At 42.6% G+C, this 27,574-nt stretch overlaps 1 protein-coding gene across 9 annotated transcripts in view; it reads right to left on the minus strand.

Moving 5' to 3' along the window:
* The window catches only part of DAB2IP (DAB2 interacting protein), a 695,389-nt gene that overhangs the window by 356,814 nt on the left and 311,001 nt on the right, over positions 1–27,574 (minus strand). The gene's annotated exons all lie outside the window — the stretch shown is intronic.

Consider the following 27,574-nt stretch of genomic DNA (forward strand, 5'->3'; position numbering starts at 1 on the left):
GTAAATCAGGATGGAAGATCGGACCTTGAGACAGCAGATCTTCGCTGAGAGGAAGTCTCCAAGGAGCATCAGGGACCAACCTCACTAGGTATGCGTATCAAGACCAGTGAGGCCAGTTCGGAGTCACCAGAATAACCGGAAACCTCTATCCTGCGCAGAAGCCTCGGCAGGAGTTTCAAGGGATGAAAGGCGTAAATTAGCCCACCCTGAACCCAAGGAGCCACCAAAGCGTCTGTGGCTTCTGCCAGAGGATCTCGAGACCTGGCTACAAATCTCTGTACCTTCTTGTTAAAGTGAGAAGCAAACAGATCGACCTTGGAAGTTCCCCACCGAACACACAGGAGATGAAACACCTCCGGGTGCAAGGACTACTCCCATTGATCCAAAACCTGCGACTCAGGTAATCCGCATGCCAGTTCTCCACACCTGGAATGTGTACAGCAGAGAGGGCTGGAAATTCTTTGCTTAGGCCAGAATCTCGGCCACCTCCTTGGCCGCCAAGACACTCTTGGTGCCCCCCTGGTGATTGATGTAAACCACAGCCGTGGCGTTGACGGATTTAATCCGAACCGGACAATCTTGCAGACAAGTCGTCCAAAGGCTCAGACAAAGCTTTATTGCTCTGAGCTCCAAAACATTTATCGGTAGTTTTGACTCTTCCATCGTCCAGGTACTCTGGGCACAGAGCTTCCCCAGCACCCTGCCCCAGCTCGATAGGCTGGCGTCCGTGGTCACCACTGTCCAAAACAACGGAAGGAAGGACTTGCCCTGGCATAGTGCTGGAGACGGAATTCACCACAACAGAGCAGACTTTGCGTTGTAGCTTAACTGAATCAAAGAAATCAAGTACTTTGGATCCTTGTTCCATTTGACAAGAATCTCCCTTTGCAAAGGTCTGGTATGGAACTGAGCACGCGGAACCGCCTCGAAGGTTGATACCATCAGACCCAAGGCCCGCATGCAAACTCAAAGAGAGGACAGATTGTTTGCCAACAACAACCGCATCGCCTCCTGAAAATTTTGCAGCCTGTCCAGGGAAAGTAACACCTTGGCCAAGGCTGAATCCAGACTCAAGCCCAGATAATCCAGTCTCAAGACAGATGTCAGCGTGGATTTCTTGAGATTGATATTCCAACCGAAATCCTGCAGAGTTCTGACAGTGACCATCAGATCCCCCAACAAGACTGAAGGAGAGTCCGCTCAACAGGAGATTGTCTAGGTACCCCGGTACCGCAATTCCCCCGCTGGCGCAGCAATGCCAATACCGTTGCTAAAACCTTGGTAAACACTCTGGGAGCTGAGGCAAGACCAAAGGGTAACGCCACAAATTGATAATGCTCCTCTGCGACCGCAAAACGAAGAAACCGCTGGTGTCAAGCGTGAATAGGAATGTGTAGATACAGTGCATTGTGAAAGTATTCGGCCCCCTTGAACTTTTTGACCTTTTGCCACATTTCAGACTTCAAACATAAAGATATAAAACTGTAATTTTTTTTGAAGAATCAACAACAAGAGGGACACAATCATGAAGTGGAACGAAATTTATTGGATATTTCAAACTTTTTTAACAAATAAAAAACTAAAAAATTGGGCGTGCAAAATTATTCAGCCCCTTTACTTTCAGTGCAGCAAACTCTCTCCAGAAGTTCAGTGAGGATCTCTGAATGATCCAATGTTGACCTAAATGACTAGTGATGATAAATAGAATCCACCTGTGTGTAATCAAGTCTCCGTATAAATGCTCCAAAAAACAATAAGGTGTGACCACCCTCCTCCTGCGCTTGGTATCCAAGCCCCTCGACCACACTCCTCCCGGGACTCACAACTGGCTTCTTAGATGGCTTAGGTCTTGCTGCCCATAACGGACTGGGGTAGTCCACCGGTACTGAAAGCAAAGAAACAAAAAAGGGCGCACCGACCTAGCGCATTATCCTCAATAGAAGGCTTTATTGAAGTAACATTAAAAAATGGCTACTCACAGACGTAGATAAAGTAAGTCATATCAAGCTCAATTGCTCAAACGTCCGGGTGTAGTCCATACAATCGTTCATAACTGATGAGTTGACGGCTGACGCGTTTCGAGGCCCAGCCTCTTCCTCAGAGCCACTGTGTCATGGCTTTCTCCTTGGTTTATGTAGTGATGTACTGATCCAGTCCCTACCCCTAAGTGGGAGTGTCTCTTCCCCCGGGGGAATGGCTAGAGTACTACAGCTCTTCCTCTCATGACCTCACTGTTATTAGTGGTATATAGTGACATAAATCAATCATGCTGATACAAAACAATGCTAAACATATATGCTAAAAATGTATATGTATACGTATAGTTAAAATCATGTACATGAAAATAGGATTAAAATGTAATATAGTAAAAGTAAAAACCATATACATAAAAACTACCATGAGCAGATATCACAGACTGATGGAGTTGCTTGCTGAGTGCATATAGAGACACTGTAGGGGCTCCCTGAACTGACAATGGAGGGCAGCTAATGTGATCACTATTGGTAATACTCCCCATAATTTTCCTTTTTTACCTTTGCCGGTCTGCTGTGGTCTGGGCCATAGTCTCACCCACTCCTCTCCATACAATCCCCAAATTCTTTCATCATACAGGAGAGGGAGGGGGGGCGTGGAGAAGATCTGCACCAAACAGGGGGAGTCAAAACGGGGGTGGGGAGCCGATCGATCATTATACACCGGCTCCCGGCTCCGTAGAATGCCAATAGAGGGAGGACTCATGCGGAATATGGAGCCGATCGGTCATTACATGCCGATCACCGGCTCCGTGGAACGCACGCCGTTACATGGCTTCCGGGTTACCGCGATGCGTTCCAGCTGTCGTCACTTCCGCTAACATCACTTCCGCTGACGTCACTTCCCATGAATAGAGATGCTACGTACAGCGAGGTAGTTCGTCTCCATGGTGACCCTCCCTGGCCCTCCATTGGTCCAACGAGCACCAGCACCGCCCCTACTGCACAGCACCATATCCTAATTGATTACATATGGACGATTCCAGTAATCATATATTTTAGCCTCAATTGTAGCACTGTCCCTTATTGTAGGACCTCCACCCTTAATTTGGAACCATTTGAAACCACAATGCGTCTCTAATGGACTTGAGAGGATTGTATATGGATATATGTATATTTTTTACTTGCTTCCTCTTACTATTAGTACTATTGTGGTCCTAGTGCATACATGTGGTGGCGCGCATGATACATACGTACAAGGACCCACACCGGGCATGTGATCACATGCCCATATGCACACACGCATGCACGCAGCACCACATATGCACAATATGCATATAAGATGGACAGAGCCCTTCTCTACGTTAATCCGAGTCCAAAAACCGTTGATATGAACACGTGTATAAGAATATGCTGCACTGTATATCTAGATAAATGCTCAATATGGTCACAATATAAAACCGACAATTAAAATCAATATAGAGAATAATTGATAGCTGAGGGGAATGTGTAGGTGTACATATATACCTTCCTTTTGAGGGTTGACCCGAGGATTGACTTTTCCGTCTCTCCAGGGGAAAAGACCCGTCCTCAAGTCTGGGTGAACCGATATCATCATTCACTGATAGTCACAGGTTCCCGCTAAACCTGCGACTACACGGCTGTTTGCAAACTGGATGGGACCATGTTTTACAATATAGTTCCGAGACTCCAGAACAACATCCATGGATGCCGCTCCGGAGACTCGAACTAGAACATGATCCAGATTCAACTTAGAAAATTGAATCTAGATCATGTTTTTTTATCCTTAGAACCAATATCAAAAAGCAGAGAAGGAACAGACCGAATGTAGGGTGCCCACGGCACAGGCTATCCAACGGGCCCGGCATCCGACCTGAACATGTGGAAATGTGTATGGGGATCAATGGAGCTAACAGACTCAGTGTACCCATTGTCCTTACAGAACCCCATGGATCTCTAGATCCTCATTAATGCCCCCTGGTGCTAAAGCCCCCAGAGAGAAGATCCAGTATGTTTCTCTCTTGCAGAGTTTCTGGAATCTCACCCCATCATCCTGGTCCTTACTGATGGCTTCGATCCCAAACACCCTTAGCCCTGTAGGGTCTCCATCATGGAACTGGCAAAAGTGGCGGGGTACCGAGTAGTTGTTACGATCTCTCGGTCCCTCCTTGGTCTTTTTGTTGAGTATGCTACACTTGTGCTCCCCGAATCTTACTCTCAGGGGTCGTATGGTACGTCCGATGTATAGTAGACCACATGGGCAGATTAGGGCATATATAAGGTAGCTTGTGCCACAATTAATGAATTGTTTGATCACGTGGCTTCGCCCGTCTGTGCCAGCTACTTCCTTCTTCCGATGCCACATGAAGGAGCAGGCCCCACAATTTTTGACCCCACACCTAAAGTTTCCCTTCTGGTCAAAGGCTGAGAACCACGGGTTAGATGTAGGTACCCCTCGAGAGATTTTAGGTTTACGAACCCTACTGGGTGCGATTTGGCTCCTCAAGTCCTTTGGCTTCCTAAACACTATTTCTGGTCTTTGTGGCAATACACTTCCCAAAACTGGATCTTGTTTAAGAATTTTCCAATTGCGCTGTATCACGCGTTGGATGTCAAAGGCTTTGTTACTGTAGACAGTACTGAACCTGACTGACCCTGTGCTAGTAACCTTGGGGGGCTTTTTCTTGGAGTTGCTGGTATGCTGGAGACTATCTATCGGAGATGGGTGTTCGGCCGAGAGGTCACTCCCATACATTAACCAATATTTAACATATGCCTCCTCGATATGTTCTGCTTTATAGCCCTTCTCGACAAATCTTTCTTTAAGGATTGTACCTTGTTCTTCGTAGTCAGTCCTTTTACTATATTACATTTTAATCCTATTTTCATGTACATGATTTTAACTATACGTATACATATACATTTTTAGCATATATGTTTAGCATTGTTTTGTATCAGCATGATTGATTTATGTCACTATATACCACTAATAACAGTGAGGTCATGAGAGGAAGAGCTGTAGTACTCTAGCCATTCCCCCGGGGGAAGAGACACTCCCACTTAGGGGTAGGGACTGGATCAGTACATCACTACATAAACCAAGGAGAAAGCCATGACACAGTGGCTCTGAGGAAGAGGCTGGGCCTCGAAACGCGTCAGCCGTCAACTCATCAGTTATGAACGATTGTATGGACTACACCCGGACGTTTGAGCAATTGAGCTTGATATGACTTACTTTATCTACGTCTCCGTATAAATGCACCTGCACTGTGATAGTAGAGGTCCGTTTAAAGCGCAGAGAGCATCATGAAGAACAAGGAACACACCAGGCAGGTCCGAGATACTGTTGTGGAGAAGTTTAAAGCCGGATTTGGATACAAAAATTCCCAAGCTTTGAACATCCCAAGGAGCACTGTGCAAGCGATAATATTGAAATGGAAGGAGTATCAGACCACTGCAAATCTACGAAGACCTGGCTGTCCCTCTAAGCTTTCAGCTCATACAAGAAGAAGACTGATTAGAGATGGAGCCAAGAGGCCCATGATCACTCTGGATGAACTGCAGAGATCTACAGCTGAGGTGGGAGACTCTGTCCATAGGACAACAATCAGTCGTATACTGCACAAATCTGGCCTTTATGGAAGAGTGGCAAGAAGAAAGCCATTTCTTAAAGATATCCATAAAAAGTGTTGTTTAAAGTTTGCCACAAGCCACCTGGGAGACACACCAAACATGTGGAAGAAGATGCTCTGGTCAGATAAAACCAAAATCGAACTTTTTGGCAACAATGCTAAACGTTATGTTTGGCGTAAAAGCAACACAGCTCATCACCCTGAACACACCATCCCCACTGTCAAACATGGTGGTAGCAGCATCATGGTTTGGGCCTGCTTTTCTTCAGCAGGGACAGGGAAGATGGTTAAAATTGATGCTAAAATGGATAGAGCCAAATACCAGACCATTCTGGAAGAAAACCTGATGGAGTCTGCAAAAGACCTGAGCCTGGGACGGAGATTTGTCTTCCAACAAGAACAATGATCCAAAATATAAAGCAAAATCTACAATGGAATGGTTCACAAATAAACATATCCAGGTGTTAGAATGGCCAAGTCAAAGTCCAGACCTGAATCCAATCGAGAATCTGTGGAAAGAACTGAAAACTGCTGTTCACAAACGCTCTCCATCCAAGCTCACTGAGCTCGAGCTGTTTTGCAAGGAGGAATGGGCAAAAATTTCAGTCTCTCGATGTGCAAAACTGATAGAGACATACCCCAACTGACTTACAGCTGTAATCGCAGCAAAAGGTGGCGCTACAAAGTATTAACTTAAAGGGGCTGAATAATTTTGCACGCCCAATTTTTCAGTTTTTTATTTATTAAAAAAGTTTGAAATATCCAATAAATTTCGTTCCACTTCATGATTGTGTCCCACTTGTTGATTCTTCAAAAAAAATTACAGTTTTCTATCTTTATGTTTGAAGCCTGAAATGTGGCAAAAGGTCGAAAAGTTCAAGGGGGCCGAATACTTTCGCAATGCACTGTATGCGTCCTTGATATCTATGGAGGCTAAGAAATCTCCCTGGTGTAGTGACGTCACTACTGTGCGGATGGATTCCATCTGAAACTTCTGTTCTGGCACAAAGCGGTTCAGGGTCTTGAGATCCAGGATGGGACACACCTTGCCTTCCTTCCTGGGCACGGTGAAGAGGTTTGAATAAAACCCTTGAAAACGTTCCTGAAAAGGAACCGGTACAATCACACCTTGCAACAGCAAATTGTGTACTGCCCCTGGCAAGTCCCTTAACCGGACTGGGAATAGTTGAAGATTGGACAGGAAGAACCTGTCCGACGGGCGAGACTGGAATTCGATCTTGTACCCAGATCGGATCAGTTTGTGAACCCATTTGTCCTGAATCAAGGAGGTCCAGGGTTCCAGAAAGAAACAAAGACATCCTCCCCACCCCAGAATCGGGTGAGGGCGCCCCTTCATGCAGACGAGGACTTGTCTGCAGGTCCAGTCTTTGCTTTTCCCGACCACAGCTTCTTGGAACCCCCAGAAGACCTGAATGATTTACCTTTTTCTTGCGACCCGGAGGCACGAAAAAGATGAGCATTAAAGGAAGGCCCCCACCTAGGACGTGGTGCCTTGCCCTTAGAGGATTGGGGGAGATGAGGGCTCTTACCCCCCATGATACCTTTGATCAACTCGTCCAGAGCAGATCCAAACAGCCTCTCCCCTGGGTAGGGAAGATCAGTCAAGGCCTTTGTAGAAGCTTGGTCCGCCGACCAGCTTTTTAGCCACCACATGCGCCTAATAGCAATCCCCACTGCTGACGCCCTGGCCAACAATGGGGCTGAATCCAGGGACTTATCACACATGAACACCAGGGCTTGAGTCAACTGGTCCAGTAGTTCCAACACCACAGGGGGAGCTGTTCAGCTTCCAAGTTACTTTTAAATAACTTCACCCATTCCATAGCAGTCTGCGCTACTAAAACATTCACAAAGGTAGTCTTTAACATGTGACCTGCTACCACGTGTAAATAGCGGGACAAAGATTTCTCCCGTCTATCCACGGGGTCCGAAAAAGTTGGAGACTCTTGCACTGGTACCAGAGTCGCATTATTCAACCTGGACACCAGGGGATCCACTTTTGGTGGTACAGTCCATCTAGTGGACCCTGCCTCAGCAAAGAGGTAACGGTATGCACAACGCTTAGGCACCGGTAACATGTGCTTAATGCGCCGCCAATGTTCATCCACAATAGCATGAAACAATTCTGGACAAGGTAACACCTTGCCCGATTTACGGGATGTGCGGTTGCCAAAAGACACCTGCGTACCCAGTGCTGTGGGCTCATCAGCCAATTTGAAAGTTTTCCGCACTGAAACTATCAGAGCTTCCACCAAAGCGTGTTCCCGCGCGACGGCTGAGGAGGACAAGTCCTCTTCACCGCCAGAATGTGAGGAGATTGACCCCTCAGGGTTGTCTGCGTCTGTGGCGGCCATGTCTATCTCAGAGTCCGAAGACCTTGCTGAAGGAGGTGAGGGCGGAGGGCGTTTGTGGCTAGCAGCACTAGCAATGACAAAATCTACCTAAGACATCAGATTTTGCAAAAAAGCTGCAATCTCTGGCTGAGACTGTGAACCAGAAGGTCCCGCAATTGCTCCCAGGGGGTCTGCAGGTGAAATATTATCCTGGGACTCCATGTTACACTTTTTAAATATTTGGACAGTGTCTCTTTAAAACTGCCAAAAACGCGGCTCCACCGCTATAAGTGCGGGCTCACAATCCCTGGTTATTATAAGATATGTAGTGAATGAGGAAAAAGCCACAGGTAACCCCAGGAAAACGTTACCGGACCACAGAGGAGACTTCCAGCATGATCTGTGCAAAAATGAAACTGACACTGACTGTACAGGAAGAAGAGAAAACTCAGCCTCTATATTTAAAAAGCCATGCCGCATGCCTGTCCAGCCTATGGACCTAAGGAAAATGGCCGCTCATGCATTCTCAATGGGGAATCATAGAAAATGGCTGCCCATATAATCTAATGGGAATATATAAACCATGATCCACAGCAAAATGGCGGCCCCCACGGCGTGCCATGCGGTCTCCAGGACCCCCAAAAGAGGGCCCAGAACAATTGCCATCAGAAGGTCCCTGACCAGGGACCCACACAGGAGAAGTCACCCACCTCAAATAAGCACCACAACGGCCACATTATTATTGCCCCCCCAAGGTAAAAACCTGCTAGGGGTAGGGGAATGCCGAGGGGTACACGGGACTAGTCCTCCGAGGTGTCAGGCGAACCCCTAAGGTCCGACTATTCCAGGGAAGGGCCCACGTCTGCCCCTGAGACCACCAGAGGTTTTTTTGAGGGACAATTTACTCACCATACCTCGGTACCAGGTGGGCGCCATTCCGAAACAGATCACCTCCCACCCGGGATGGGGGTGCTGTCAGTTAAGGGGAAGCTGTGACTCAGGGCGTTCCAGGTTGTGTGCATCCCAGCGAGACGGTCCACTCGCAGGCTCGTCCCCATCTGTCGGATCACTGTCGTGGCCAGGCCTAGTTCTGGACTATAACCTGCTCACGCTTGCTGGCCAGGCAGGGAGACCTTAAGGATCTAGATTATCCAGTGTGAAACCTCACCCGGCTGTTGCTTGTAGTTCCTCTGGATCTTGGTCCTCAGGAACTAACTAATGAAAATAAAAAAATGACAAACTAACAAAACTTTCCCGTAATAGCTAAGATCGAAGTCTCAGCAGTAAGCTAGGTCCTATTCCTTACACTAGGCAGAAACAAACTGCTTGATGATAGCAAGGTGTGGTTAAGCTTTTTTCCTGCCTAGTGCCTATCCCTGATAGGAGGAGCATAACCTATAGTTTCCAACTAGATGGAGCTGCATCTGTCGATGAAAGATACCGAAAGCAGCTTTTTTTGAGCTGCAGTGTGCAAGACCCTTTACAGTCTAGAAATTTGAAATGGAGTTAATAAATATTAAAATGCATTTGTTTAACTCATGTCAAGTGTGCAGTTGCTCAGTGACAGTCATAAGCAATGAATGCTAGAGAAGGGAACGGAATGGGATTGTGAGGACTGGTATAGTTTGTAGACATAAGAACAAAGTAGGCAGGTCTACCAGTAATACAGCACTCTGCTGATAGAATCCGAACTTGTAAATTGCTTTTGAAAAATACAAAAATAAAGACAATTAAAATGTGGGAATGATATTTTGATAATGCTGCTTTTATTGCAGAAAACTTTCCCAGAGTTGGCACTCCACTGGCAGCATTTATGATATTTTGATGGGTCGTTGCATACACAGTCTGTTAATTAGCTGGCGATCATTCCCCAATTAGCGCAATCTACAGCTGAAATTTACACTTATTATCCAACAGAAAACAACATTAGGGGTAATACAGCTGACATCTCTTATTATGCAACGTCCAAAATGCACTCTGCAATGTCAGTTTATTCCTGACTTCCCAAATGTGATTTAAACTGAAATACAGACAGTTGCTTATGAAAAGGTTTCATAAACAGGTAAATCTTTCCACCAACTTAACGTTCATTTATTTTGTTTGGGCTAATTATACTGCCACTGCTTAATTAAAGATACAGGGAAGGAGGTAGATAATTAGATTAAACAAAAAGACTGTTAATTTTTATGAAGTCTGAAAACATTAAAAGGGGAAGAAATAATGCTGTTTGGAGTGCCATTTTGTTTCTTTTGGCCTCCAAACAAAGCCCGGGCAAAGACCTAATCTCAAACACAACAGGAAGGAAGGGTTTATTTTAAAAAAATCGCAATCCTATGCTGTAATAAATCGCCTGGCAATCAGCATCAGAGGCTCCACCATCACACTGCTGACAGAGAACTCTGCAAATCAAATCAGGCTCAGAATTTTCCCAGTGTTACCCTTAAAGCTATAGTATGGCCAAAAGAATTCTGGGCTATTTGCACTGTAAAATAAGTTATTTCTAATGTTGTGTCCATCTCTGGCTGTAGACGTCTGCTGGAGCCAAAACGTCCCACACTGAGACTTGTGTGTGGTTCCAGCCACAGTACAGGCAGCCACCGAGTTAAATACATCCACCTTACATATGACTCCTACTAACAAACGGAGGGAGACAACAGGAAGTGAGGGGAAATCTACTCCTAGGAAGGGAAATTCTCTCCTGTAAGAGTTCTCATGGGAAAAAGGTGTCTCTACTGAAACTTTATCACCAATCCTTGTTTCCACGACATCCCAAATTTTTCAAAATCCAATTGTCACAGGGACAGAAAGCAAAGTAAAATCTTCTGAACAGGGGCACAGACAGCAAAACAAACCTTACAGGGGTGTTAACCCTTCTGTATGCTATCCAAAACCTAAAAATAATTTTATGGCTGGAGTTACACTTAAAAAATGTACCTGTTCCAACTTTTTTTAATAAAAATACCCCCGGGACAGTCAGGGCTAGTACATTCCACAATGGCTAGCCTCTGATCTGTCCCGGGTTGCACTTACCTTTTAGGAGAAATATTTACCTTGAAAAAGTATTCTCCAGCGCTGCCATCTCAGGTGTGGGCAGCTTGAAGCCAGCGCGATCCTCTTCTGCGTCCTCTTCCTTCTTCGGTCCCACGATGCACTGCACCGGCCCCGCCGTCACTTCCGGTGCGCGCGCGTCATCCCTCCACAGCTTCTGGGCATGCCCAGAAGCTGTTTAGAAGGGAATGACGCGCGCGCCCCGGAAGTGACATCGGGGCCAGTGCAGGCGCATTGATTCCTGGGAGCGATGACGTTCAGCTCCCAGGAATCATTGCAAAAGCCAGGAAGTGACGAATCGCCGTGGCCGCCGAGGGGAGGAAGAAGGAAGTAAGGTAAGTATATTTTCTCTACAAGGTAAGTAAAAAAAAAAAATTGCGATTATCCATTTGTTTTTCAGGTGACCCGGAGCGAGAAGATGGAGGCAAGTATAAATTTAGGGTGAAACTCCACTTTAAGAACAAATCTACAGATCTTGTTTGTAACCCGGGGACTGCCTGTATACTGAGCACTGTGAGTCAGTCACTTTGTAACTCCTCCATTCATAAAAATCCCTGCATTCTTTTTAATGAATGCAAAGTATTCGGTTATTGAAAGAGAGGAAATTGTGACTGTCATCAGTACCTCCTACAACTAGAGAGTGCCTTGGAATCATTGAAAGAAATACAAGGCTTTTTTTAGACACAATACATTATAAATAACAAAATCATTTTATTCAAGTGATATTACAGTCAGTTTTTTATGTTTGCTGAATGAGCTGCAAATAGCAGAACTTACCATGCTCCTGCAGTTTTTTTCATCTTTCTTCTCATACTGCCCACACTACAATCTTACATGCAGATATTCCCATCACTATACACACAGGCAGAGCGAGACGACACGGAGCCAAAGCCATGTCACCCCTCCTCCTCCATGGCAGTAATGGACAGCTGCTCCAGAGTCAATATGGCATTGGCTCTTTGTTTTGGGAATGGATGCAAGTAAGGTTGAAGTCCTAAATAGAAGCATGCAAATAGTGGAGATTCCATTGGTCCTGGTAGGCACAGGGGCACCCACATACCTGTAGTTGGGCAGTGTGGCTGAAAAGCAGTATGAGGAAGAAAATTGAAAGGGCATGTAAATTCTTCTATTAATGGTTAATTTAGCAAATTAAAAGAAATTAAAAAATTCTGCCTTTCATATCACTTCAAGAACCCTTTCACACTGATGCACTTGAAAACTGCCCATAAAACGGCGAGCGCTATAGCAGCGCTTTTGAGGCGTTAGTGGTGCGCTTTTTTTTAAGGAGACGTGATTTAAAAACTGCTTCAAGAACCATTTTGAGTCGCTTTTGAGGCGCTTTCCATTCATTTCAATAGAGAGGGGCTTTTTTGAGGCGCTTTTTTAAACGCGCTCCAAAGATGCTGCATGCAGGATTTTTTTTCACCATCCCACTAGTGTGAAAGCATTCATTGATTTCAATAGGAATAGGTTTACGTGAGCTATTCAGACACTTTATTTAGTGCCAAAGTGCCTAAAAAGCACCTCAGTGTGAAAGGGCTCTAAGAACCCTGTACACTTGGCATTTGTCCAGATCACCTGAACACCTTTTCTCCTGGGCGGAGAAAAGCAGCATAAAAAACAAAACTAAAGCTGTGTTATTCAAACATGTTTAGGCATTCATTCATTCATTCCATTTGCTAAAATAATCATTTAATTTATTCTAGCCATTAAAAATGGAATTGTAAATGAATGAACACTCAAACGCTAAAAGCGACTAGCATTTACCCGCGTTTGTGTGCGTCAGTCATGTCACAGGACCAGGACACATACAGTCGTGATTTCTGGAGTTCTGGTTTACCTACCGCAGATGAGAACAGCATATTGGAGGTTTGTACTGGTGCTGGATGAAGACCTTGGTGTCTGCTGCCCTAAACCAGCCAAGTCTATAGGTTCTCAGTGTCAGTGCAATATAGCACAGGGGGAGACTGTGTACAGTAAAATATCAGCAACACGGTATAAAATGGTATGAAAGGAGGAAAATTCCTGAAGATGAAAGATAATATTACCTGTCTACACTGCCTCAGAATATTCAATTCACACCAGAGGCATCAAAGGAAGAAGTCTATTATTTGATCAAAAAGCAGATTCATCATGGAATATTTCATCAAGTATATTTTTAATATCTTTTGATCTTGCTCTCCCATCTGAGCGCCAGTAAAGTGATTCTGTCAAAGAGTGGGATACCTGTGTGATTAAAGTGTTAATAAACCCAGGACCCTGAATTCACTATATCTGGCCTCCCAAATGCAATAGGTTTAATAAATATAAACTGCTAAATACCTTTTCTTATTAGCAGTATATAGCAGTCTGATGACTTCTATCAGTGTCTGGTTAAAGCTTGTAGGAGGAGTTTTTATTCTGCAAAGACTGTCCTATAAGGCTACAGGACCCTTGATCCTCTATCTGGACAGTGCAGATTGCCCCTGTGCTGATCACATGCACTTTCCCAAGAAAAAAACTCTCTAGCAATATACATCAAACTGAGCATGTGCAGCTTGCCTCCAAGGCTCTGTTCTATCAGGAGATGGTTTGGGGACTGTGGAAAAATTGAAGGATCAGAGAAGACAGGATCAAGCAGCCTTTTTACACAATGCAGAGGATTACCCCTTAGGTTCCACCGTGAGCATAACAAGCATGCTTTACTGCATATACAGACTGATTTTACTTTTGTGGGTTTAGTAACATTTTAAGCTTTGCTGGAAGCAGTAATTCTTCCATTTATGCTACATACTTTTTCTAAAGAACTAGCACTAAGATGTATGTTTATTAATCAGCGGTAAATCCTTGCTGTTAAAGTTGCCGGCATTGACAGAGTAACAAGTTCTCTGAGTGCCGGCTTATGAAGAATTGTAGATCACTTCTCCTAAGGACAAGTGAAACAATCTATAAACGCTAAGAACACTGGAGAACTGTCAATGCAGGCTGACATCTCACAACCACAGTTTTATGAATGTAAATAATACACTACCTGATAAAAATAAAATAAAGATAAAGTCCCCCCATTAACAAAAACAGACACCCCCTAAGTAGGAAACATACGTATTATTTTTCAAAAATAATCAGGCATGCTTTTTCATGTGAATGGTGTATAGAGAAATGGTTGAAACTGCATCTACCATGCAGCTATACTGTACACCATTCATAAAACTGAAAAATAAATATATCCAAATATATCATTCAAATAACACAGCTGTAAAATTAAGGCCCTGTTTACGGAACGAATCATGCTTGCAATCCAAGGCTTTAATATATATATAAAGAGAGAGAGAGAGACAGAAGAATTTGAGGCAACCTTTTTCCACCTTTAATGTAACCTATAAACTGTACAACTCAGTTGAACAATAAACGGAAATCTTTTAGGTGGAGGGAAGCTAAAAAAAGAAAACTAAAATAATATGGTTGCATAAGTGTGCCCACCCTTAAACTAATACTTTGTTGAAGCCCCTTTTGATTTTAATACAGCACTTAGTCTTTTTGGGTATGAGTCTATCAGCACGGCACCTCTTGACTTGCCAACATTTGCCCACTCTTCTTTGAAAAAAACACTTCAAATCTGTCAGATTAAGAGGGCAGATCTACCCACAGATTTTAAATCGGATTTAGGTCTGGGCTCTGGCTGGGCCATTTCAAAACTTTATTCTTCCTCTGGTGAAGCCATTCCTTTGTTGATTTGGATGTATGTTTTGGGTCATTGTCATGCTGACAGATAAGGTTCCTCTTCATGTTCAGCTTTACTTTGACCCTGTTCCAGCTGAAGAAAAACAGCTCAAAAGCATGATGCTCCCACCACCATGCTTCACTGTGGGTATGGTGTTCTTGTGGTGATGTGCAGTGTTGTTTTTGCATCAAACATATGTTTTGGAATAATGGCCAAAAAGTTCAACCTTGGTTTCATCAGACCATAACACATTTTCCCACATGCTTTTGGGAGACTTCAGATGTGTTTTTGCAATATTTAGCCAGGCCTGGATGTTTTTCTTTGTAAGAAAAGGCTTCCGTCTTGCCACTCTACCCCATAGCCCAGACATATGAAGAATACAGGAGATTGTTGCCACATGTACCACACAGCCAGTACTTGCCAGATATTCCTGCAGCTCCTTTAATGTTAGTGTTGGCCTCTTGGCATCCTCCCTGACCAGTTTTCTTCTTGTCTTTTCATCAATTTTGGAGGGACATCTAGTTCTCAGTAATGTCACTGTTGTGCCATATTTTCTCCACTTGATGATGATGGTCTTTATTTACTGTGTTCCACGGTATATCTAATGCCTTGGAAATTCTTTTGTACCCTTCTCTTGACTGATACCTTTTAACAATGAGATCCCTCTTAAGCTCTGAAAGCTCTCTGCAGAACATGGCTTTTGCTGTAAGATGCGACTAAGAAAATGTCAGGAAAGACCTACTAGAATAGTTGAACTTTATTTTGGGTTAATCAGAGGCACTTTAAGTGATGGCAGGTGTGTACTGACTCCTATTTACCATGAGTTTAAATGTGATTGCTTAATTCTGAACACAGCTACATCCCAAGTCATTAGAGGGTGTGCACACCTATGCAACAACATTATTTTATTTCTTTATTTTTACTTCCCCCCTAATAGATTTCAGTCTGTTTTTCAATTAGAATGTACAGTTTATAGGTCACATTAAACATGGAAAAAGTTCTGAAATTATTTATCTTTGACTCATTGTTTTACATCACAGAAACCTGACTTTTAACAGGGGTGTGTAGACTTTTTATATCCATTGTGTATTTATATCTATATATATATATATATAGCGGGATGGAAATATTTCACACTAACAGCCAGTAAGATACTCAGATCTAACTTTCATAAACTGGCCCTTTGTGTAACAATGAATGAGGGAAGCATTGTGTGATGACTCTAAGATGATCTGCGGAGTACATCTTCTCTGCTGATCATCTGTTACATAAACCGCTAAAGGTTTGAGATGAGCCGCGATCATCATAATCACAGCTTATCTCAATTTTATAAACGGACACTTTAACTTATTTATTAAGTCACTACCTGAGAACTAGAATGTTAAACATGAGCTGGGAGTTAATGCTTCCATCACAGCCTAAATACACAGGCATCCCTGAAGTTGTGTCTGCTGCAGTGGTAAAACTTTAGTGTAAACTCTTTAGCTGTGTTCTGCAATGTAACAAGGATCTGCCATCGGACACTGGTATTTAAAGTCTATGTGCTGTCAAAAATTTTTTTGGGATAGAGTGCAGGAGGGTAAGAAATATCCTCTGATTTTTCTCTCTCATGCTCAGCGGTCATAACTGTTTTTAGTTGACAGTGCATAATGTTCACGAAATTTCTCGTCCGATTTTTTTTTTTGGGACATTTGTTCCTAGACTTCTGAGTCGTCAGCAACTTCAGCTCATGGGCGGTCTTTGGTATCCGATTTTTCAAGGACGTACTGCATACACATTAAACAAAAGTTGATCGTCTGGGGACGGACGAAAAAAATGTTGGTGTTTGTCCCTCCGTTTTTCTCAGTTGAAAATGTCGGCATCGGCTGCTGAAAGTTGTGTACACACTAGCCGAAAATCGTACGATTTTACCTCGGATGGGAATTTTCGGCAGATTTTCTACTAGTTTGTACCCCACTTTACTGTGCAGCTGATAACAAGGAAGCAAGGTAAAATCTTTAAAGCTCAACTCCAGGATAGGCAAGGAGTTTATAAACACTGTATGAGAAACGTGTATTCTTACCTGAATCTTGGTGTGCTGAGCGGATTTCTTCCAGATCTGTGCAGTAATCCAGTGTTAAACTTTGCCTCTATGCAGGAGTTTCCTGAAATAAAGACCAGTCAGTGCTGCTCTCTCCTTTGTGCAGGATGGCTGGTCTGGTCTCTGTCCCCTTCTGGTTTTCCTCAGGTGACTTGTAGTGGGTTGGGCCTGCTGAGACCCTCCCACAGTTCTGCTCTCTGTACAGGCTATGTGTAGCACACTCTTTTATCTTTTATTTTATGCAATATGACCTGAGTAAGTCATTCAGGTTTTCTGGTGGCTTTTTCTTACCGGAGTTTAACACCGCATCACTGTAATCTGAGCACATTTTGTGGTAGCAAGGGGATGGTTATAGGTAGATTGGACTTCTAGCTTTTGTTTGCAGTCTGTCCCTGCAGTCCCTCTTTCAGATTTCCCATCACTGTCCACTGACAGAAAGCAAAGAGATATCTCTCTAACCCCAGTTCTAATCCTTACCCATGCTATCCAAACTAGAACAGAACATTTTGGTTGGAAATACATTTTATTAAATCAGAGGAAAGGGCAGGAACCATATGTTTGTTCCCAGTGCCATTAGTCCAGCACTTATTGGAGAGCTTCCTTTCACCAGAAACCAGTGAGAATAATAAACCTGTTTTGTTTTTCACTATTAAAGCTTCACTACAATAAGGCACCCCCCAACACCTAGCCATCCTTTATCTGCACCCCAACCTTAACAACTGACCTAGGAGACAGCACACTTGAATTGGACCTAGCATCACATATTTTTTTCATGTTAAGGGCATGCATGCCAAGTAATGTGTAATAAAGATATATATTACCTCTCCCATTACTTCCCCTCGCAATGACTTCATCTGCTTTCCTCCCCAGAATGACAGCTACATTTTTGTTTAGATCACCCAGGTGAACATCTACTTCGTGGACTGCTATGCTGTCTCAGAAAGATGGCACCAACACTTAAATGCAAATGTCTGTAGAGCTCTCGGGTATGTTCACAAATGTCTGACACAGATCACCCTCTGCTGCAACCTTGTGACTTGCTACAAACTTACAGTGTACAGTCTGAGTGATTATTAGGAGAGTCTAGACTGAAGAAATGTCTTCTCCTGCCTGTAGCAGATTGTAAACATCATCTCATTCTGTATAAGATCACTTGATTAGAGCTAAGAATTGCTTTCTAGCAAGGTACAGCTTTTTCTTCAAAATGTATTTTGCTGCATTTTTGTTTAAATATCAACAATTTATTCACTTTAACCCCTAGCCAGCCCCACCCTAATCCTAGCACTCCATACTCCCAGCTTTAAACCCTTAGGCCGGGTTCACATGTGTGTGGCTGTGGGTTTGTGCCTCGGATCCAGTGTGTGTCTGTTCACTGGTTAAGGTGCGACTCAGGTGTTGCCTGAATTTGCACCTGAACTGGACCCAAACATGCACAGGACCCTTTTGCAATCTGCTCCGCAGCCGCCCCAGACCTGTGTGAATCGGCTCCATTGAGAGTCGGTCACACTCGCATGTCATGCGAATTGGATGCAGGGAAACCCACATCCAATTCACATATATGTGAACCCAGCCTTAGTCCAACACTAACCTAATTCCCAAATCAAGCCCTTAAGCTGGTTATACGCTGAGCGACCAAACTTTGAACCTTGGGTGGCCTTATTGGCACTTGCTCACTTGAAATCCTTTGACCTGAAAATCGAAGGAACCTGGCAGAAATTTGTCATTGATACAGCAGCTACATCCAATTAGTTGCAGACACCATTTGGGTATTTAGACAGCTGCAGGGGCCAGCTCACACAACATATTGGCCTGCAGGAAAATACGTCCATCTGCACTGTTATCGGGGAATAGAAATCATACAATGTATGGCCAACTTCACATTAGTTACCTTATTCTGCTGCACACTCCAGGATTAAGCTGTGCCAAGATCTGAACGCCAGAATAAACCACTAATCAGATTTAAGCTCCATTCACATTTGTGCGACTTTGAACACAGTCACATGACAAGCCGCAGCCCATTGTTTTTAATGGCACCTGTTCAGATTGGTGCGACTTAAAATCACAACGAATTTGAAAAGGTGCCTGCACTACTTTATGTGACTTTTGATGCAACTTAGTACCAGTGAGTGTAAAGTTGGATCACAGTCGCACTGGAAATCTTGTGACTTTGGAGTCGCTCAAATGTGAATGAAGCCTTATGCTTTCTTGAGCTAAAAGGATTCAGAACAAGGAAAGAGGATTTTTGAGTGCTCACTGTGGGAGAGAAGACTTCACATTTGGAAATTCCTACTCTGTAAAGAAAGCAAAGAGGAAAATGTGAAAAATTAGTTTGTAAATGTCATCCCTATCCACCCATCAAATTGTATTATGTTTATCTGGTGTATCCATTAAATCTATGTTAATAAGGGGAAGAAGGCGTGCCCTGGCCTCCGCAGCTTGCTTAAGACGTAGAATCCCTGTCTATTGTGTGCGCCATGTTCAGAAAATACCTTTTTAAAGCCTTGTTGGATATAAACTCTGTTCTCAGACGCTATGTGACAACATTCTACACAACAAACTCCCACATATCAAAGCAACAGCAACTGTGCTGGAAATGAGTTTAAAACAAAAAACAGATGAACAGACTTTATTTAAATAAGACACATATTCCACTTTTCTAAAGGCTGGTACACACTGGCTGAATAATAGGTTCAACAGAAACCGTCCAACATTTGGCCAGTGTGTACAGCAGCCTGTCCGACAGAAGCTGGCCTAACGTTCGGCTTCTGTTGAATGGGCATGCTGGAAAAGCAGCAGCTGAGCAGCATCCGATCAGTGCTGGCAGCCAATGACTGTGAGAGCTGACCGGTGTGTTCTGGTGGGGAGGCAGTCCCCCTGCCAGAACACAATAGCTCAGCAGGGAGAACACTGTTTGTAGAGAACGCTCCTTATGTGTGCTTTATTTTTGTTTCATGCAGTTGGCTAGGTTGAGGAAAAAAAAAAAAACTGCCTATGGGTACCAGGCATTGAGGTGGAGAGGCAACAATTGAAAATGATCTTATTATCCATCATTCCATGTGTGCGATGCAGCAAAGTAACCATGATGGCATGCAGGAAGCTGCATGGATAAATCACATATTAGACATTGCAGTGTGATTAGAGAGCTTTTCAGAAACATTAAATATTGGCACATATTCTGGACCTGTACAGAATAAACACAAAATATATTTCTTTCATTGGATCAATACCGCCATGAGGAATAACTGATGAAAAGACAAAACGCCTGAAGGAAACATTCGGGCCGCTACAAAAAGCTCTAATAAGAAGAAGTTAATGTAGCAGGAGGTTAGCGGTAAAATAACTTCCAATGACATTTATAAATAGAAGATATTAAATGCCATTTACAATGGGAGATTTATCGCCAGGCCGCTTCCTGCCTGCCGCTATTTCTGGCTGTATTAATGGAATATATAATAGGCCGGAGGATGGCATATACCGCGCTGAGCTCACATTACACTGGAGCGCTCATATAATGGAGTTCAGTCAATATCTAAAAATATTTACTATCCAAATTAATATTACAGAGCTAATAAGACTGTAAGATGCAGCAATCATGAAAAAGGGTGACACAGCAACACCAGCAGATGCTGCAAACCGAGACAAAATGATTTAAAGAGAGAACACAGTCTAAGTGGAAGGTTTACATTTTCTCAAAGACCAATTTCAGGAAAAATGTCCTGTTAATCAGCAAATCACCCTATTCTATTGAGTAGACAGTGCAGCTGTGCTCAAGTACAAAAGTCCCCTCCATTTACCTTCATGTGACCTTCACAAAATTCACCACTGTTTTTTCGCTGGAATTCCAGCTAGGACTTCAGCTTCTTATTACATGATTCTATTTATGCTGCAGTATGTGTGGGCAGGGCTACAGTGAACTGTAGGGGCAGAAGCTGAAGCAGGGAACAAACAGCTTGCATGCTTACAGACTTAAAGTATAACTAAACTCAAGAACAAAATGTAATACATTGCTGAATACCAGACCTTAGAAGTGGTCGCTGCATTTGTTTTACTTTTTTCATGCTTTATTCTTTTTATTTTACCTTGTATTTCTCTGTACAATGTTGCGGGGACGCATTGGATGCCTTCAGCTGCCATTGTGCTCTTGCTCGGCAGACCATTTACCTTCCTGGAGGGGTGGGCTCCCTCCAGGCAAACCTGCCCTTAATACAAAAAGTGGTCACCTCCCCCATCTATAATTGGTCTTAAAGCGGAGTTCTGGACACAAAATCAACAAAATCGATTTTGTGGCCATCCGCTTGCTTTTCATCACCTGAAAAGGAAATGGATAGTTACGATTTTTTTTTTTACTTACCTTGTTATTGTAGAAAAATATACTCGCCTTTCTTCCACTTCCTCCCTCGGCGGGCACGGCCTGCACCATCAATTCAGGTTGGCAATGATTCCTGGGAGCTGAACGTCATCACTCCCAGGAATCAATGCGATGGCACTGGCCCCTTCCGGTGCGATTTTTGTGGCCGGAACTCCACTTTATAAGCAAGGAGCACTGGAAGGGCAAACGCATGTCAAAAAAAGCCAAAGAATTTCCAGTCACTACTTACCAACCAGCCAGCCAGCCACCAACCAAATTAACCTGTCTAACAGTATGCATTAAAAACAAGGCTTTAGTTGCACACATTTACAAATACATGCGTAAGCTGCAGGCCACGGCAAGGCACCCTGATATCTACAGACCCTAACTATACATACCTGCCCTTAATCTATCTGCTGCAATATGCTACAACTTGGAGACTCTTAAAACAGGTTATAGTAGGCCGGAGGATGGCATATACCGTGCCTATATACAGAAGACCGCAGTATACAGAGGAGCCTTGCTTTACATATATTTGCAAATGTGTGCAAACTAAACCCTCTATTTTTAACATGAACTGTTAGAGATGGACAATTTGCTTTTGTTTTTTTGCAGGATAACTGGTAAGTGTGCTGGAAAATTTTTATTTGTTTGTGATGTGCGTTGCCCTTCAATGTGCACCTTACTGCAAAGGCTAGTTACAGATTTGGGTGGTTGCCAGTTATTAGTACATTTCTGTGTACAACCCACATCTTGGCTAACGTCTACATTATATTTATGGAGGAAGGAGACATAATTCCTGTTCTGAGAGTAGGAAAAGCTTCACTGTTTTCCCGGGTGAACTAAGAGCAACTGAGGCTGTCACAGGAAGAGAGTTACGAGGACAGACCTGGCCAGCTGAGAAGACACTGATGCGGGATGTGACACCGTTGCATGAGAGAAAGAGTGCTGCATAGAGAGGTCTTGCTGCTGGTGCCTTACTGTCTACATTAGAGGGAGGACAGACCTGCTGCTGAGGCTGCCAGAGACCACGTGTGTGTCATTCAGCATTGAGAGCCTCTGGAACCTGCCAGCTAGATTGCTAACTGCCCAGCATGTGGAACTGGAACTGTCATCTGCACGCAGTGGCGAGCTGAGACACCGCTTTAACCCCTTGCTCCACTCAGTTTACACAGACTGCTCCTTACTTGGTAGCCTTACAGCTATACATTACTTACTCTTACAGGGACAAACTAGTGAGCGCCACCGACAGAAGGTCCCCACCTTGTGTATCTTAAAAATGGCCTTGGTAACACAAATAATGACACGTCACTGTTAAATTGGGACTATTTGTAGGGACAAACCAGAAAGCAATGCCTGCAATCATATTTCTATTCTGACAGTCTTAAAAATGAAAACAAAGGTACCTCTAGAAATATTTAGTAATGGTAATCTATAAACAGATTGTTATAGATATTTGTGGGCTTATCTATTCTTCTTTGCATACCTTACTTTCTCTTTCCTCCCATTCTACTCATTTTGGCCATTTTTACTAAGGGCAGATTAATCAATCTGTTTTACTTCCTGGAACTGTGGTTCTGCCTCCTGGAACATGCGAAAGTGCACATCATCTGAGGGGGAAAAAATGCCTTTCCCACAAGATCTCGCGAGATTCCAATTTACAGATGAGATTTTGCAGGAAAGCACTACTGCTGTAACTTTCCCAGGATGCATGGGTTACATATTTCCCAGGTTACATCATCAGTGCCCCACTCAACCAGGGTGTGGAAAAACAGTAATTGTAAGTAAAAGCAAAAAATGCTTGTTAAACAAACCACTGTATATTTTCAGCATGCAGAGCTGCACGCAGATGTAATTTTTATTAAAAGGTCTGTATTAAGCGGCTTTGTGAAATGAGCAGGGATCACCCGTTAGATGTGCAATTATGGAGTTTACAGAATAAACGATAGAGCAGAAAAGAGTGGTTGGACAAGACACAATAGTGGTATTGCTCATGTACTGTATATTGTATATCATAAAAGCTACAAAAAGAATCAGTCTGATAAGTCAGAATCTCAGCACCAATAAAACATCCGAACAACGGCTGGGATCCGATGTGTGAATTAGGCTGGCATTGAGAAATATGACTGTTCCTAATACTGACGCGATGATACATGGGGTCCTTTATGAAAAATATCTGCCTTGGAGCAGTAATCAGCAAATCCTGATTCGCCCCAACATAGTATTTTCCATAAAATATAAAGACGCTTCTGGAGCCGAACAATGAGTGGCGCAGCCTGACGGAACCTGCGTAGGAGTCGCCTCTCATTTCCATTCTTCTGACTTTCTACTTCAAGTCTTCTGGAAATGTATTCCGGTTCTGGGAAGTTTTAATTGATTTACAATTGTGTGCGGCGTCAGCCATGAACTGTGCTCACCAGATACTGCTGAGATGATTATTTTTCTTTCCTTATTAATGTCACATTTCATCTGTCACTCTAAATGCAAAAAAAAACAAATAATAATCAAGAAGACTAGAAACTTCCATCATATTGTAAAATTTTTCCCTATTAAAGGTATTTAGTGCCACTAACTATAGATGCTTGAAAACTATTAAGAGGACTAAAGAAAACCAAACTGCAAAAATGAATGCTGAGAATTGTTGTATTGCTTAAAGACCTCCAACAAAAATGGCTGCAGATTTTTTTCTTTGTTTTGCTCACAATGCACAGCTGACTGCCAGGGCCATTCCCTTTACGTAACTGGTAGAAATCATATCAGAGATCTGTGGTGCACTTTAGTGACGTACAAATAGGAGATCATTGGAGAAAATCTGTCATCTTCTAATATGCCTGAAAATGAGATTAGCTTTTTCTAAATAGTTTTATCAGCATGACAATGTTCATTATGGTTTTTGAAACCTTGTTTCTATATATATATATATATATATATATATATATATATATATATAGTAAGTATATACATAGAAGGGTGTGGCCATATTTGTTCAGCCCCTGCTTCCTGCTTTATAATGCTGAACAGTGCATGTGCTTCTTTACTGTTTCTCATTTTCAGTGCAGGTCTATGAGTCAGGTCTGACTGAAAACATTAGTCTATGTAGCTAAATCGATTTAATATATATATATATATATATATATATATATATATATATATACTGTATTTTATGGCGTATAAGACTGCTTTTTAACCTCAAAAAAATCCCCCAAAAATGGGAGGTCGTCTTATACGCCGAGTATAATATCTCCAAGGTAACCTAAGTATAAGTATTACCAGTAGATCATGTAATAGGGGGGTCGTCTTATACGCCCAGTCGTCTTATACGCTGGAAAATATGGTATATATATATATATATATATATATATATACACACACTGTATGTATATATATATATATATATATATATACATATATATATATATATATATGTATATACACACAGTGCCTTGCGAAAGTATTCGGGCCCCCTTGAACTTTGCGACCTTTTGCCACATTTCAGGCTTCAAACATGAAGATATAAAACTGTAATTTTTTATGAAGAATCGACAACAAGTGGGACACAATCATGAAGTGGAACGAAATTTATTGGATACTTCAAACTTTGTTAACAAATAAAAAACTGAAAAATTGGGCGTGCAAAATTATTCAGCCCCTTTACTTTCAGTGCAGCAAACTCTCTCCAGAAGTTCAGTGAAGATCTCTGAATGATCCAATGTTGACCTAAATGACTAATGATGATAAATAGAATCCACCTGTGTGTAATCAAGTCTCCGTATAAGTGCACCTGCACTGTGATAGTAGAGGTCCGTTTAAAGTGTAGAGAGCATCATGAAGAACAAGGAACACACCAGGCAGGTCCGAGATACTGTTGTGGAGAAGTTTAAAGTCGGATTTGGATACAAAAAGATTTCCCAAGCTTTAAACATCCCAAGGAGCAGTGTGCAAGCGATAATATTGAAATGCAAGGAGTATCAGACCACTGCAAATCTACGAAGACCTGGCCGTCCCTCTAAACTTTCAGTTCATACAAGGAGAAGACTGATCAGAGATGCAGCCAAGAGGCCCATGATCACTCTGGATGAACTGCAGAGATCGACAACTGAGGTGGGAGACTGTCCATAGGACAACAATCAGTCGTATACTGCACAAATCTGGCCTTTATGGAAGAGTGGCAAGAAGAAAGCCATTTCTTAAAGATATCCATAAAAAGTGTCGTTTAAAGTTTTGCCACAAGCCACCTGGGAGGATACAGGACCATTCTGGAAGAAAACCTTATGGAGTCTGCAAAAGACCTGAGACTGGGACGGAGATTTGTCTTCCAACAAGACAATGATCCAAAACAGAAAGCAAAATCTACAATGGAATGGTTCACAAATAAACATATCCAGGTGTTAGAATGGCCAAGTCAAAGTCCAGACCTGAATCCAATCGAGAATCTGTGGAAAGAACTGAAAACTGCTGTTCACAAACGCTCTCCATCCAACCTCACTGAGCTCGAGCTGTTTTGCAAGGAGGAATGGGCAAAAATTTCAGTCTCTCGATGTGCAAAACTGATAGAGACATACCCCAAGCGACATACAGCTGTAATCGCAGCAAAAGGTGGCGCTACAAAGTATTACTTTAAGGGGGCTGAATAATTTTGCACTCCCAATTTTTCAGTTTTTTATTTGTTAACAAAGTTTGAAATATCCAATAAATTTTGTTCCACTTCATGCTGGTGTCCCACTTGTTGTTGATTCGTCACAAAAAATTACAGTTTTATATCTTTATGTTTGAAGCCTGAAATGTGGGAAAAGGTCACAAAGTTCAAGGGGGCCAAATACTTTCGCAAGGCACTGTATATACACACTGTATGTATATATATATATATATATATATAAAATTCTTTTTTTTTCTGTCTGTTTTCCTGCTTTGCTCCTCCCTAAGGTAGATAGAACACATTACTATAAAAGATTTCAGTATTCTTTAGTTGTATATTTAATTACAGTCTGTAGAATATGTAATTATATTTTTATGTTTTGTATTTGTAGCTTTCAGAAATCTGTATTATCAGCTGGGGCAATTTGGTCCTGAGAAAGTGGGGAATCTTACGAAAGGCGATGTCTCCTCCTCCCATGCTCGTCTCCAGGATTTCTCCAGGGCCTTTCCCATCCTCTGGAATGCTCTACCTCAACCTGTACGGCTATCTCCTACTCTAGCTGCTTTCAGGCGATCCCTGAAAACTCATCTCTTCAGGGAAGCCTATCACACCGCCAACTAATCTTCCATCAGCTCATTCCCTACTGTTACAACCTCTTGTAACACCTGCCCCACCCCATTAGATTGTAAGCTCTTCTGAGCAGGGCCCTCTTAATCCTCTTGTATTTTATTGTATTGTAACTGTATTGTCTCCCTCTAACATTGTAAAGGCTGGCGCTATAGAAATCCTGAATAATAATAATAATAAATGACCCTGACATTAACTGGCTTTTATGCTTTGTACACGATAATTGTCTGATGCAGTGACCTGTGCAATGATAAGTTTTTGTGAATTGTTTTTAAGTGATCACCATATAGGTGGTATTTTAATATGGTGGAATAAAGCTTGATCATTTTTATTTGTGTGGCTTTCCATTCTGAGGCACAAATTAGAGTCTCATTATTTTATGGTTCGGTTATAATATCTTATCTTGTATCAGAAGTAATTTGGCAGGTATCTACCTATTTAAAGTATATTTTATGAGGCTTAAATTACTTTCAAATCACATATACATAAGATCCCATTCTGAAATAAATCCGCCTGAATATGAATGATAGATATCCATAAGCGATGAACCCCTCAGAGATAAAGTCCCATTAGTGTATGCTGGTTGGATAACAGAGAAGCCTCCACCGAACACCCAAAAGTGTGGCAGCTTACCAGAATATGTAGAACCCCATAATAGAGGTCCACACCAGCTCCAATGATAATAAGCCCTAGGGTGTAATGATCAACAGCATGAATGGTGTCTCTTCTCCTCAGACCAAATCACTCTCCAGGTATGTCAGTGATTAAATCCTCCTAAGTTTCCACACTTTCCGAGCTATGTCAGTATTGACCCTAATAAGTTGTCACACCAGGGCAGATCACGTTTACCAGAGGTGATGTCAAAAAAAGAAAGGAAACCCCCAGCACCAAGGGGAACCCACCATCGAGGGAGATTTACAGCCCATAAGAGGGGGTCTTCTTGCCGAGGAGAGGCTGAACCTCGGAAGGCCACAAGGAAAGGTAAAAAAATGTTTTTTTTCTTTCTTTCTTTCTTTTTTTGAAGGTGTCCGGAGGGAGGACACCTTTAAAGAAAAGAAAGAAAGAAAAAAAAATGTACCTGGTGTGACAACTTATTAGGGTCAATACTGACATACCTGGGAAAGTGTGGAAACTTAAGAGGATTTAATCACTGAC

The sequence above is a fragment of the Pelophylax lessonae genome (assembly GCF_965119305.1).
Source record: "Pelophylax lessonae genome assembly, chromosome: 7".
NCBI classification, from domain to species: domain Eukaryota; kingdom Metazoa; phylum Chordata; class Amphibia; order Anura; family Ranidae; genus Pelophylax; species Pelophylax lessonae.